Source organism: Dioscorea cayenensis, chromosome 20, assembly GCF_009730915.1.
Source record: "Dioscorea cayenensis subsp. rotundata cultivar TDr96_F1 chromosome 20, TDr96_F1_v2_PseudoChromosome.rev07_lg8_w22 25.fasta, whole genome shotgun sequence".
In the NCBI taxonomy this organism is placed as follows: domain Eukaryota; kingdom Viridiplantae; phylum Streptophyta; class Magnoliopsida; order Dioscoreales; family Dioscoreaceae; genus Dioscorea; species Dioscorea cayenensis.
Window position 1 is genome coordinate 14,982,728 of NC_052490.1, and position 16,266 is coordinate 14,998,993.

General features: G+C 30.6%; 1 non-coding gene across 1 annotated transcript; it reads right to left on the bottom strand.

Annotated features, from left to right (window-relative positions):
- Positions 1 to 15,394: 15,394 nt before the first annotated feature.
- On the bottom strand, positions 15,395 to 15,501 carry LOC120252045. The gene has a single exon (XR_005533597.1). It is a non-coding gene; the product is annotated as a small nucleolar RNA R71 (small nucleolar RNA).
- Positions 15,502 to 16,266: the final 765 nt, after the last annotated feature.

Genomic DNA, 16,266 nt, shown 5'->3' on the forward strand with positions numbered 1-16,266 from the left:
ACATAGAGTATTCGTAAAGAAACATAAAGATTAGGGTTTTGATTGAAAAATATGAGAACATTACATAGCATAAAGATTAGTTTTTGATTTCAAAAACTAATAAATAGTAGACATAAATAAATAAAACATAGGATTGAGGGTTTTTGATTGATAGATGGGAGACATTATGAAAAAAAAAACAAAGGATTAGGGTTTTAATTTTAAAAATGCGATTAGAATTTTTAATTGATAGGAGTAGGGTTTGATTAAAAATAGTAGGCATTCGAAAAGAAACATAGGATTAAATTGATTAAAAATATGAAAGATTAAGAAAGGAAAACATGCGATTATTGTTTTGATTAAAAACCAGAAGACATTCATAAAGCCTTGATTATGGTTTTGATTCAAAACCTAGTACATAGGAGACATTAACAAAAAGTAACATAAGATTCATGTATTCTTTGCAAAATATCGCACTATCAAAGGTTAACATAGGATTTAGATTTTTGATTCAAAGACCATATGAGATATTTCGAAGAAAACATGGGATCGAGGGTTTTATTAAAAATAACGATATTCCGAAAAAAAAACATAAGATTAGGGTTTTGATTCAAAAATATGATTCGGGTTTTGATTCAAAAAAAAAAATAGGATTATTATTTTGATTGAAAAATCGGAGACATTACTAAAAGAAAAATAGTCATAAGAAAACATAAGATTATGATTTTGATTCAATAATAGTAGACATTCAGAGACCATAGGAGTAGTGTTTTTAATTATAAAATAAGAGATATTTTTGAAAGGAAAAAGAAAAATTAAAGTTTTTGATTAAAAAACTTATAAATGAGAACACATTACAAAGAATGAAAACATACGATTAGTGTTTTGATTTAAAAAGATAGAGAGATTCGAATAAGTAACATATGATTTATGTTTTGATTGAAAATTGGTGGCATTCGAAAAAGGAAAAATATAATTAGGGTTTTGGATGAAAAATGTGTGATATTCTGAAAAGAAAACATAAAATATGGGTTTTTGATTAAAAATTAGCGAGACATTGAAAAAGATAGGATTAATGTTTTGATTTAGAAAATGAGACATTATGAAAAAGGAAACAAAGGATTTAGATTTTTATTCACGGCTGAGTTATAAGATACGTTACGAGAGAGAGGATTAGTGTTTCAATTAAAAATAGGAAACATATGAGGCATTACGAAAACAAAAATCAGTTAGTGTTTTGATTTAAACATTAGAAGAAAACATAGGATTCGTGTTTTGATTTAAAGATATTAGACATTTCAAAATGAAAATATAGCATTAGTGTTTTGATTAAAATTGCCAGCCAATACTAAATCCTATTTTTCAATGAAACCATAAGATTAGTGTTTTGATTCAAAAAAAGAGGAGACATTCAGAAAAGAAACATAGGATTAGGTCTTTGATCCAAAAATAGGAGACATTACGAATATAAAACATAGGATTAGGGGTTTGATTCAAAAATATTAGACATTCTGAAAAGAAAACATAGAATTACGGTTTTGATTAAAAAATAAAAAAAAGGAGACATTTTGAAAGTAAGACTTAGCATTGGGGTTTTGATTCAAAACCGAAAAATAGGAGACATTACCAATAGAAAACATAAAATTCGAGTTTTAATTAACAAAAGCAAGTATTTTGAAAAGAAAACATAAAATTAGAGTTTTTATTATAAACTGACCAAACATACGATAAGCGTTTTGATGCAAAACCAAAAAATAGGAGACATTTCGAGTAGAAAACATAGGATTAGTGTTTTCATTCAAAACTATAAGATATTCTAGAAGAAATAATAAAATTAGGTTTTTGATTGAAAAACATAATTGATGTGGCACTCCGAAAGGAAAACATAAAATTAGGATTTTAGTTGAAAAATAGGAGACAAATCGAAAAGAAAACATAGGATTAGGGTTTAGATATAAAAATAAGAGTTATTTTGAGAAGCCAGTAAAGGATTATGGTTTTCATTCAAAAATAAAAAACAAGAGGCATTCTGAAAAAAAAATACGATTAGGGTTTGATTAAAAAATAAGAAACGTACTAAAAAGAAAACAAAGGATTAGTGTTTTTGTTGAAAAGTAGGAGACATTTGGAAAATAAAACATAAGATTTGGTTTTGGATTGAAACTAATAAATAGGAGACATTCCGAAAAGAAAATATAGAATTAGTATTTTGATTAAAAAATAGAAGATATCGCAAAAAAAAAAAAACATAGGAGTAGGCTTTTAATTCAAAGTAGTAGACATTGCGAAAAAAATATTTGATTATTGTTTTGATTGAAGAATATAAGACATTACTATAAGAAAACATAAAATTAGAGTTTTGATTGAAAACTGACAAAAATTAAACATTCCAAATAGAAAACATAGTATTAGTGTCTTGATTACAAAATAGCATACATTCCAAAAAGCAAACATATGATTAGGGTCATGATTGAAAAATAGTAAATGTTACTTTATTTAAACATAGCAGTAGGTTTTTTTATTCAAAATATAGTTGACATTATGAAAAGAAAACAAATGATTAGGGGTTTGATTGAAAAATATGCGACATTTCGAAAAAGAAAAATATAGGATTAAGGTTGTGATTGAAAGGTAGGAGACATTCCTAAAAGAAAACATAAGATTAGGATTTTTATTCAAAAATATGAGGCATTATGAAAAGAAAACATAGGAAGAGATGGCCAAAACAAACGATAGGATTACGATTTTGATTTAAGAAAATGAGACATTCTGTAATGGAAATAAACAATTAGGGTTATGATTCAAAATAGAAAAATAGGACACATTATGGGAAAAAAAAACATAGGATTAGGTTTTTGAATGAAAAATAGGAGACATTCTTAAAAGAAAATTATAGGTTAGTATTTTTATTGAAAAATATAAGACAATACTATAAGAAAACATAGGTTTAGGGTAATGACTAAAACAAAAAAATATGGGACGTTTCTAAAAGAAAATGCAGGATTAGAGTTTTTATTAAAAACAAGCAGACAATATTATGTAATTTTATTCAAAATAGGAGTCATTCAGAAAAATAGGAGCCATTACTATAAGAAAACATCAGATTAATAGACATTAAGAAAAAAAAAACATATGATTAGTATTTTGATTGATAAATAGGCCATTGCAAAAAGAACACATAAGATTATGGTTTTAATTGAAAACTATGTGACATTTGGGAAAGAAAAAATAGGATTAAGGTTTTGATTGAAAAATTGGAGAAATTACTATAAGAAAATGTAGGATTAGCGTTTGGATTAAAACAAGAATTAGGAGACACTTCCAATCAAAACGCTAATCGTAATTTTGTGTTTTCTTTTCAAAATTACTCATATTTTTCAATCAAGACCCTAATACTATGTTTCTATTTTGGAATGCCACCTATTTTTCAATTTTGAATCAAAGCCCTATTCTTATGTTTTCTTTTTGGAAGGCCTCCTATCTTTTAATCAAAACCTGAATCCTACCTTTTAAAACTTGAATCCTATATTTTCTGAAAAGAAAAACATAGGATTTTTGGTTTTAATTAAAAATAGGAGGCATTCCAAAAGAAAAACTCTAGGATTAGGGTTTTGATTAAAAAAATATGAGACATTACGAAAACAAAACATATGATTATTGGTTTGATTGAAAAATAGGAGATATTTCCAAAAGAAAACATAAGATCAGGGTCTTGATTCAAAAATAAGAGGCATTTTAGATATAGGATTAGGATTTTTATTCAAAAAATATGACGCATTAAGAAAAAAAAGCATAGGATTAGACATTCTGAAAAGAAAACATAGGATTACTGATTTTCATTGAAATATATGAGATATTTCAAAAATAAAACTTAACATGAGGGTTTTGATTGAAAAACATGAGACATTACTATAAGAAAACATATGATCTAGGGTTTGCTTAAAAACAAAAAAATAGGGGACATTTTCAAAAGAAAACATATTAAAAATAGCAGACATTTCTAAAAGAAACATAAGATTAGGGTTTTAATTGAAAAATATAAGACATTTTTGAAAGAAAACATAGGATCAAGTTTTTGATTGAAAAATTGGAAAAATTACTACATGAAAACATGGGATTAGAGTTTGGACTAAAAACTAAAAGTTAGGAGACATTTCCAATCAAAAAGCTAATCCTAATCCAATGTTTTCTTTTCAAAATGTCTCATATTTTTCAATCAAGACCCTAATCATATGATTTATTTTTGGAATGCCTCCTATTTTTCAATTTTGAATCATAACACTAATCCTTTGTTTTTATTCGGGAAGGCCTCCTATCTTTCAATCAAAAACCTAAATCCTATCTTTCAAAACTTGAATCATATGTTTTCCAAAAAGAAAACATAGGATTTTGGTTTTGATTAAAAATAAAAGTCATTGACAAAAAACTTAGGATTAGGGTTTTGATTAAACAATATGAGATATTACGATAATAAAACATATGATTATTGGTTTGATTGAAAAATAGGAGAAATTCTAAAAAGAAAATATAAGATCAGGTTTTTGATTAAAAAAAAAGCCATTCTGAAAAAAAAAATATGATTAGGATTTTTATTCAAAAAATATGAGGCATTAGGAAAAAGAAACATAGTATTAGATATTCTGAAAAGAATAAATAGGATTAGGATTTTGATTGAAATATACGAGACATTTAAAAAATAAAACTTAACAAGAGGGTTTTTATTAAAAAAGATGAGACATTACTATAAGAAAACATATGATTAGGGTTTGATTAAAAACTAAAAAATAGGAGGCATTTCCAAAAGAAAACATACTAAAAATAGGAGACATTTCCAAAAAAAAACATAAGATTTAGGTCAATTTGAAAAATGTGAAGGCATTTTAGTAAAGAAAACATAGGATTACGGTTTTTGATTGAAGAATTGGAGAAATTTGGAGTCGAAATACATCGAGACTAGGGTTTGGTTAAAACACTAAAATGTAGGAGACATTTTGATGAAAGTACTAATCTAGTCTTATCTTCAAATGTCATATCCAATCAAGACGCTAATCCTATATTTTGGAATACCTATTTTCTATTTTGAGTCAAAACCGCAATCTATGTCTTTGTGGGCTCTATCTTTCACGCACACCGAATCTACTTGAATACTTTAATGTATTTCGAAAGAAAAACATAGGATTTTTGGTTTTGATTATTGGAGAGCATTCCTACTTGGCTAGGGTTTTCGATTCTAAAATATGAGACATTACGAAAAGAAAACATGTTATTATTGGTTTGATTGAAAAACGGGAGGCATTCCCAAAAGAAAACATAAGATCATGGTTTTGATTCAAAATAAGAGGCATTCTAATGAAAAAATTATATGATTAGGATTTTAAAATATGAGGCATTAAAAACATAAAGCATAGGATTAGACATTCTGAAAAGAAAACATAGGATTCGGGTATTGATTGAAAGATCGGAGATATTCTGAAAAGAAAAGTAAGGATTTTGGTTTTGATTAAAACAATAGCAGACATTTCAAAAAGAAACCATATGATTAGGGTTTTAATTAATTAAAAAATATGAGACATTACTATAAAAGAACCTAGGATTAGGGTTTTGATTTAAAGATGGGAGACATTCTAAAAGGAACGGAAAGGATTATATTTTCTGTTGAAAAATAGTAGATATTCCGAAAAGAAAACATAGGTTAGGGTTTTATTCAAAACTGATAAATAGGAGACATTAAGATAAGAAACCATACGATTCCAATTTTTATTGAAAAATAAGAGACATTCGAAAAGAAAATATAGGATAAGGTTTTGATTGAAAAATATGAGGCATTCCCAAAAGAAGGCATACAATTATTGTTTTGATCCGTAAATAGTAGACATTTCAAAAAAAAAAACATAGGATTAGTGTTTTTATTCAAAAATTGCAAGCTATCTTAAAAGAAAACATAGGATTAGGGCATTTCCAAATGAAAACCCTAATCAAAACAATACTATTTTCAAATCAAAACCATAATTCTATTTTTGCTTTTTGGGAATGTTTTATTCTTTTATAATAATGTCCCATATTTTTCAATCAAAACCCAAATGCCGTGTTCCCTTTTGGGAATGTCTGCTATTTTAGAATCAAAACAATTACCCTATATTTTCTTTCCGTAATATCTCATATTTTTCAATCAAACACATAATCCTATGTTTTCTTTTCAAAATATTTTATATTTTTCAATTAAAACCCTAAACCTATGTTTTTTTCTTTCGAAATGTCTCCCATCTTTCAATCAAAACTTGAATTGTATGCATTCTTTTCTTAATGCCTCCTATTTTTGAATCATCTTCCTAATCTGAAAAGAAAACATACAATTTGGGTTTTGTTTTAAAAAAAGGAGTCATTCCAAAAAGAAAACTAAGATTAGGGGTTTAATTGAAAAATATGAGGTATTTCGGAAAGAAAACATAGGATTAGGGTTTTGATTGAAAAATTGGGGATATTACTATTAGGAAACCTAGGATTAGAGTTATGTTTATAAACTAAAAGTTAGGAGATATTTTCAATCAAAACGCTAATCCTAATTCTACTTATTTTCTTTTTGTCTCATAATTTTATGTGAACAATCCTATATATATTTTTAGGGTACCTCCTGGCACAATTTTGAATCTAAATACTAATCCTATGTTTTCTTTCAATCAAAACCTGAATTCTACCTTTCAAAACTTGAATCCTATACTTTCCGAAAAGAAAGCATAGGATTTTGTTTTTGATTAAAAGATAAGAGGCATTCCACAAAAAAACTTAGGATTAGGGTTTTGACTAAAAATTATAAGACATTATAAAAAGAAAACATATGATTATTTGTTTGCTTAAAACATAGGAGACATTCTAAAAAAAAAAGAATAGGGTTTGATCCAAAAATATTAGGCATTCTAAAAAAAATAGAATTATGATTTTCATTCCAAAAATATGAGGCAGTAACAAAAGAAAGCATAGTTTTGATATTCTGAAAAGAAAACATAGGATTAGTGTTTTGATTGAAACATATGAGATATTTCAAAAATAAAACATAACATGAGGGTTTTGATTGAAAAAGATGAGACATTACTATAAGAAAACATATGATTAGAGTTTGATTTAAAATCGAAAAATAAGGGACATTTCCAAAAGAAAACATATCAAAAAATAGCAGACATTTCTAAAAAAAAACATAAATTTAGGGTTTTGATTAATCAATATGAAGCATTATGAAAAGATAACATAGGGTTACGATTTTTTATTAAAAAATAGATATTCTCTAAAGAAAAAATATAAGATTAGGGTTTTGATCGATATGTAACATTTCAAAAAGGAGAACATAGGATTCAAGTTTTGATTGAGAGATAAGTTTAGTAATGTTTTCTTTTGGAAATCTCTCCTTTTTACAAAAGTATGAGAGATTTTGAAAAGAAAACATAAGATTATGATTAGGGTTTTGATTGAAAAATATGGCACATTACTACAAGCAAATGTAGAATTATGGTTTTGATTCAAAAATAGTAGATATTCTGAAAAAGAAGACATATGTTAAGATTTTGATTGAAAAATATAAGATATTTCAAAAAGAAAATATAGGATTAATGTTTGATTGAAAATATGAGACATTATTATAAAAATAAACATAGGATTAGAGTTTTGATCCCAAATGGTTGACATTCCAAAAAAAAAATAAAGTATTGGGGTTTTGATTTAAATTAGGAGACATTCTGAAAATAAAACATAGGTTATGGTTTTGATTCAATACTAATAAATTGGATACATTAAGTAAAGAAAACATAGGATTTTGATTTTGATTGAAAGATAGCAGACATTCCTAAAAGAAAAGCAAGGATTATGGTTTTGATTAAAAAATAGCAGACATTCCAAAAAAAAATATAGGAATATTGTTTTGATTAATTTAAAAATATGAAACATTACTATAAGAAAACATAGGATTAGGGTTTTGATTCAAAGATGGGAGACATTCTCAAAAGAAAAGAAAGGATAGTTTTTTTGTTGAAAAATACTAAACATTCCTAAAAGAAAACATAGGTTAGGATTTAATTCAAAACTGATAAATAGGAGACATTAAGATAGGAAACATATGATTTCTGTTTTTATTGAAAGATAAGAGACATTGCAAAAGAAAATATAGGACAAGGTGTTGATTGAAAAATATGTGACATTCCCAAAAAGAAGACATACAATTATTGTTTTGATTCATAAATAGCAGACTTTTAAAAAAAAAAAAAGATAAAGGTTTGGATTAAAAACTAAAAGTTAGGAGACATTTCCAATCAAAACGCCAATCCTAATCCTATGTTTTGTTTTCGAAATATCTCATATTTTTCAATCAAGACACTAATTCTATATTTTCTTGTTGGAATTCCACCTATTTTTAAATTTTGAATCAAAGGACTACTCCTATGTTTTCTTTTCAGAATGCCTCCTAAATTTCAATCAAAAGCTGAATCTTACCTATTAAAACTTGAATCTTATGTATTCTGAAAAGAAAATAAAGGATTTTAGTTTTGATTAAACAATAGGAGGCATTCTAAAAACACTTAGGATTAGGTTTTTGATTAAAAAATATGAGACATTACAAAAAGAAAATATATGATTATTTGTTTGATTGAAAAATAGGAGACATTCCCAAAAGAAAACATTAGATTAATGTTTTGATTCAAAAATATTATGCAATCTGAAAAAAAAAATATATGATTAGTATTTTTATTCAAAAATATGAGGCATTAAGAAAACAAAGAATAGGATTAGACATTTTGAAAAGAAAACATAAGATTAGAGCTTTGATTGAAATATATGAGACCTTTCAAAAATAAAACATAACATGACGGTTTAGATTAAAAAAGATGAGACATTACTATAAGAAAACATATTATTAGGGTTTGATTAAAAACCGAAAAATAATGGGCATTTCCAAAAAAAACATATTAAAAATAGGGGACATATGCAAAAGAAAACATAAGATTAGGGTTTTAATTAAAAAATATGAGGCATTCCGAAAATAAAACTTAGGCTTAGGATTTTTTATTAAAAAAACATACATTCCCAAAAAAAAAATTAATATTAGGGTTTTGATAAAAAAATATTTGACATTTCAAAAAGAAAAACATAGGATTCAGGTTTTGATTGAACAATAGAATTAATAATGTTTTCTTTTGGAAATGTCTCCTTTTCTCATAAATATGAGAGATTTCAAAAAAGAAAAAATAAGATCAGGATTAGGGTTTGATTGAAAAATACGACACATTACTATAAGAAAACATAAGATTATGGTTGTGATTTAAATAGTAGACATTCCGAGAAGAGGACATAGGTTTAGGATTTTGATTGAAAAATATGAGATATTTCAAATAGAAAACATAGGATTAGTGTTTTGATTGAAAAATATGAGACATTACTATTAGAAAACATAAGCTTAGAGTTTTGATTCAAAAATGATAGACATTATGAAAAGAAAAGAAAGTATTAGATTTTTTAATAAAATTAGGAGACATTCTGAAAAGAAAACATAGGTTAGGGTTTTGATTCAAAGCTAATAAATAGCATTCATTTAGTAAAGAAAACATAGGATTCGGGGTTTGGTTGAAAGATAGGAGACATTCGGAAAAAAAAAGGAAGGATTATGGTTTTGATTAAAAAATAGCTGACATTCCAAAAAGAAAATATAGGATTAGGGTTTTGATTAATTAAAAAATATTAGACATTACTATTAGAAAACATAGGATTAGGGTTTTGTTAAAAAATAATAAACATTCCAAAAAGAAAACATTGGTTAGGGTTTGATTTAAAAAAGATAAATAAGAGACATTAAGATAAGAAAACATACGATTCCAGTTTTGATTGAAAGATAAGAGACATTCCAAAAGAAACACAGGATAAGGTTTTCACTGGAAAATATGAGACATTCCCAAAAGAAGACACACAATTATTGTTTTGATTCATAAATAACAGACATTTACACAACAAAGTATACGATTAGTGTTTTATTTCAAAAATGGCAAGCATTCCAAAAAGAAAACATAGGATTAGGACATTTCCAAATAAAAACCCTAATCAAAACCTTACTATTTTCGAATCAAAATCGTAGTCCTATTTTTTTTTTTGGGTTTATCTTATTTTTTTTATAATAATGTCCCATATATTTCAAACAAAATCCTAATCCTATGTTTTCTTTTGGGAATGTCTACTATTCTTGAATCAAAACACTTATTTTATGTTTTATTTCTTTAATATCTCATATTTAACAATCAAAACTATAATCCTTTTTATTCTTTTTGGAATGGCTTCTATTTTTCAATCAAAAGCCTAATCGTATGTTATCTTTTGGGGATGTCTATTATTTTTTAATCAAAACTCTAATCCTATGTTTTCTTCAGTAAATGTCCTCTATTTTTTGGTTTATAATAAAAACTCTAATCCTATGTTTTCTTATACTATTGTCTCATAATTTTCAATCAAAACAATAATTGTATGTTTTTTCCTAATGTCACAAATTTATCTGTTTTTAATGAAAAGCCTAATCCAATGTTTTCTTTTCCTAATCCCTACTATTTTTTAGTCAAAAACCTAATCTTATAATTTCTTTTCATAATGCCTCCTATTTTTTGAATCAAAACAATAATTCTATGTTTTCTTATCAAAATGTGTCCTATTTTTTAATTTTCTATCGAAACCCTAATTCTTTGTTTTTTTTTAAATGTCTCATTTTTTAATTCAAAAACCAAATCCAAGCTTTTGTTTTGGGATTGTCTACTAATTTTTAATCAAGACCCTAATTCGACTTTTTCCTTTCAGAATATCTCATATTTTTCAATCAAAACACTAATTCTATGTTTTGTTATCAAAATGCCTCATATTTTTCAATCAAAATCCTAATCATATGCTCTTTTTTTGAATTACTACTATTTTTGAATCAAAACACTAATCCTAAGTTTTCTTTTGGCAATTTCCCTTATTGTTCAATAAAAAACATAATCCTTTCTATTCTTTTCAGAATGTCTACTATTTTTCAAACAAAACCCTCATTCTATTTTTTCTTTTAGTAATGTCTCATATTTTCTATCAAAACACTAATACTATCTTTTCTTTTCAGAATTTCTGCTATTTTTTATTCGAAATCCTAATCCTTATTTTTCTTTTTTTACCTCCTATTTTGATTGAAAGATAGGAGACATTCCGTAAAGAAAACATATTATTAATGTTTTTATTATAATATAGGGGACATTACACTAAGAAAAAATAGATTTGGGTTTTGATTAAAAAAATAGTAGACTTTCCAAAAAGAAAATATAGGATTAGGGTTTTGATAGAGAAATAGGGGATGTTACTATGATAGAACATAGGATTAGGGTTTTAATTCAAAAATAGTAGACATCCTGAAAGAAAACATATGATTACGGTTTTGATTGAAAATTTGAGACATTATTATAAGAAAACATGGGGTTGGGGTTTTGATTTAAAAATAGAAGAAATTCTAAAAAGAACACATAAGATTAGGGTTTTCATTGAAAAATATGAGACATTCTGAAAAGGAAAAATACGACTTTCTTTTACTTCCTTAATATAAAACTCTTGTCAACAAACCCTACTTTTGTTCAACATGTTTTGTGTTAATAAATATATATATTTGGAAAGTCGGATTCCTTTTCAGGAATGCCCTACCAATGATCTTGTAAAGTTTAGTTTTGTGAAAAGATGGTAGAAAGAGCTATAACCTTAGATGATTGAAAGCCACTCATGAGTAGTCAAATTTTGGGCATCATAAATGCACATTTGACGACCTACTGGGGAAAAGGCTACCACTGGGGTGTATGAAGCTACTATATGTTGAATATATTTTAGTTTGCAATTTCTTATGACTGTGGGGAACGTAAGTTAGGGTTTTTAACCACACACGCACTATGTTTTGGAAGTGAAAGTATATTCGTTCTTGTGCATTCATATTACTAACAACCATATTTTCCTTCTGTTTAAAACCTTCATCACCTTCTTCCTGAGATTGGAAGCACTACACTCATTTTCTTTGTTATTAAGAGTTTGTGATTGCTTGAGGACAAGCAACAATTCAATTGTGGGGGTATTTGATGAGTTCACTTTGTAAATATGTTTCCATGCCGTAAATCCATCATTTTCCTTGTTTTCAAGTTTACTTTTATGCATGAGCAGTGCTATTATGGGTATGTTTGTTATATGTGCAGGAATAGGCGCTCGATATAATTTGGAGTGAAATCTAGAAGAAAATGAGAGAATATTTAAAAAGAGCTCAAGTACTCAAGCTGGACACGGGCTGGACACGGTCAAGACACGATTGTGTCCATACCACTGAAAACCCAGGCCAAAAGCAATTTTATTGGAGAATCGGCAACACAAGCTGGGTGCTCTTGACATGCTCGTGTCACATCATTACATGGTTAAGACACGATCGTGTCCCTTCCACTAAATCTTTCAGGCAAAGGCATCCTATTGCACTCAGTTCTCTCCCGACATGACACGGTGTAGACATGCTCATGCGTAGACTGTGTCAAGCCCGAATCCTCTCTTTTTCACTTCAGTTTTTAGGGTTTCTTTTCCATCTCTGTCGGGGATCTTTTTTCTCCACCAGAGGATATTGATGAGAGGAAAGATAAAGCTTATCTACGCCTTCTAAGGCATCAAAGAACAAGTCAGAGGCACAACTAAAGTGGTGCTAGAACACGGAGCTCAACATTGGAGGCAAATCTCAAAAGGAAAGGGAGTCATGTCCTCTTTCTTTATATCTAGTGTTATCTCCATGTTGTACCCACCCATGAGGTGCTAGCCGGCCATGATGCCCCGTGGTGGCAACTTTGTCACTTTGTACGCTTTAAACAGTTGTACTCTTCTTGATTTACGGAGTTCTTTTGGTTCTTGTGTTGAATCTTGTATTTCAAAACTTGATGTGCTCGACTTGTGTAGCTGCTTTGATAAAACTTGATGGTGGATTGTCACAGTTGTTGCTGCCCTAGGCAATTGCATAACTTGGTGAGCTTAAATCCATAGTTATCTTTACAAAACTTAACGTATTTGAGAGTGATAAGTGCTTGTGCGATATGATTGCGAAGCATCATCCTTATGTTGAGCATTACTTTTCTCGGGTTTTACACTAATACGTGTGTTTTTATGTTACTTTTGTGCAAGCAGGGTTGTGAGGCCGAGTATGAAGAAAATAAGCTAATGTGGAGCACAATGCACTGATTTTGGAGGAAATCTTGCTAAGGTTCAAACGCGAAGACATAGGTCGGGTGTGAGATGCTAGAGTGTGTGCCAACCTCCTCGTATTCGAGTTTGGCACATCCAATTGGAGGGGCACAAAGGCAGTCACATTCCAACATTCCGACTTATGCACATAGAACAAGAGCTCCACCAACTTGTCTATCATTGAAGAAGCAAGTGATCCACGACGTGAATGTGTGCCCGTTTGCGTTACTCCGATGAAAGTATGGATTCGGGAAGCTATTCAAGACGGATACTGTAGCAACACGGTAGTAAGTACTGTATAGCTGAGAAAACAGGAATTCAAAGAATCCACATGGGCGTGTGGAAATTATCCACGCCCGTGTGGAAATTCCGTACGGTCGCGTGAAGCATCCACGCCCGTATAGTCGCCCGATTCCAGCCCTATAAAAAGCCGATTCAGCCCCGATTTTAGTATTCTCTTCTCCATGTTTTTCCCCAACTGGAGAGAAGGCTTCGGCTAGGGATTTTGAGGGGTATTGGCCAAGGTTTTGGAGAGGTTCTACGGCTCACATTGTCATTCCTTAGGAAGAAGGTTGGTAGGAGAGCTTCCATCGAGGCGTATCCTATACCGGAGAGGGAATCCTTGGACAATGAGTAGAGGACTCTCCACAAGACCATCGACACAACCATCGAGGGGGTTTCTTTATGGATTCATTGCTTTTACATTCTATTTCTTTGATTGTACTTAGCTCCATGGAGAGCTAAACCCCTAGTGGGTACTTGGGTATTTGTGAACCCTAGGATGTATTCGTTTCTTTGAATCTCTTTATAATGCTTTCAATAAATTGATGTTTATTGTGAGTTCCAACCTTGAATGCTTGATTGTATGAATGTTTTCCTTAGAGTGACAGTAGGGTTGAGAGTTCTTGTTGGTAACCTTGTTAGTGAGTGACACACCACGAGCGTTAGACAAAGCTAGGTTGGAGAGGGTTGAGAGGATGAGTCGAGAAGTACAGAGCCTCCCCTTTCCCCTCCGACGTGATAGATTCTACCTCCGTTCCTCGAGTTCTTTGCAGCCATAATAGAGTGAATAGTCTAATGGATGATTCTCTGCTTGGGCTTAGTTGCGCGTGCAATGGAGTGAAGCGTTGAGGTGATCTTAGTATCTAGGGCTTAATCGTGGTTAGTGACCTTCCGCATAGACCAAAGGGTTAGGTCTATAATTAGGAAGAGATTTATCACTTGGAATCCCTAGAGCTCATTGCAACTCTATGCGAGTACGAGGTTGAGAGATTATCTAATCTCTCCTCCGGGCACATGTATAGAGTTAGGCAAAGTTGACCTTAGATTTGGGACTATGTATTAAAGGATTTCCATGACTCACTATTGCATTGATTAGAAAGCATAATAGAGGGTTCTTGCACTTTAAAAGATTATCCTAGGCGGAGTATTATCCGGGTACCCCATCTTTATGGATTGCCTTACCTCCTACTTTACTTTTGCTCTCTTTCTTGTTGTTTTTATTGTCGAGAATTGAATCATTGTCACACTTATCACTATTGATCTTTCCCATAGCTAAGAATCAAATTAAGTGTTTTTATCCCCTACTCCCTGTGGATTCGATACCCGCTCATCCGGTATTATTGCTTTGACAAACCCTTGCACTTGCAGGATATACGCAAGGGGACCTTGTCAAGTTTTTGGCGCCGTTGCCAGGGTGTAGGCGTTTAGAAATACTTTGCACTTTATTTTCTTAGCTATTTCACCATACATTCTATTTCCTATCTTCTTATTCTATCATTGTTCTAATTTCTTTTTCTTTCTTTTTAGGTGCAGCTCCAGGTTATGACCCGAGAGAATCCCTCAATATTGATTGAAGGGGATCCCGATCTTGAACGTACACTTAGAAGAAAAGGGAAATAGCCTGTGCAAGAACAGTCTAATTTAGCTGATTTGGAAGTGGAAGGATCTGAAAACATGGCAGAACAGAATGAGCAACAGAAAACATTTTCGAGGTGTGTGATATGATGAAGATAAACGGAGTGACGGATGATGCCATCAAGTTGAGAGCCTTCCCACTTTCCCTATAGGGAGAGCGAAGTAGTGGCTACACTTGTTACCTAGAGCGTCAATTACCACGTGGGAGGAGATGGTAGAAGCTTTTCTAGCCAGTTATTTCACTCCCAGAAAATCAGCAAAGCTTAGGAATGAGATCTCATACTTTGTTCAGTTGGAATTGGAGTCTCTATTCGAGACATGGGAAAGATTCAAGGAGCTCCTGAGAAAGTGCCCGCAACACGGATTCCCGGAGTGGATGATTGTTCAAACCTTTTACAATGGTTTGAACCCGAGTACAAGGCAACTCTTGGATGCGACAGCAGAAGGTACCTTAGGTAGCAAGACCCCTGATGAGGCCTGTCAATTAATTGAGGAAATGGGGTTAAACAGCTACCAATGGAATGCTAGGGAGAAGAAAAAGGAGGCCGGTCTCCATGAAATAGATGCGGTAACTTCATTGGTGGCTCAAGTGGGGAATCTGAGTAAGAAGTTAGATCTTCTAACTTCAAACAGAGTGGCGGCCGTGACTAATTGCACCGGGTGTGGTGGAGGACATGCTCCCTCCGATTTCCCGATCTCTATTGGTGATGTTTCTTCGGTGGAGAATGTTGATTTTGTAGGTAATGGCATGAGACCTCAAGGAAACCCATATAGCAATACCTACAATCCGGGTTGGAAGAATCATCAAAATTTCTCATGGAGTAATTAAGGTCCACAAAAGGCCATGGGGCCACCGAGTTTCCAACAACAACAACAAGCCCCTTAGGTGGAAAACAGAGTCTCAGATTTGGAAACCCGAATGAGTGACCTAGAGAAGCACTTGACTATATTTATACAATCTGCAAATACAAGGTTTGAATCAGTCGAGTCTACACTTCGCAGCCACACCGCCTCTTTACATTACCTTGAAAATCAAGTGGGGCAAATTGCGAAGTCTCTCTTCGAAAGGCCACATGGAAGCTTGCCGAGCAATACAGAGACCAACCCTAGAGAGCATGTGAAGGCGATCAC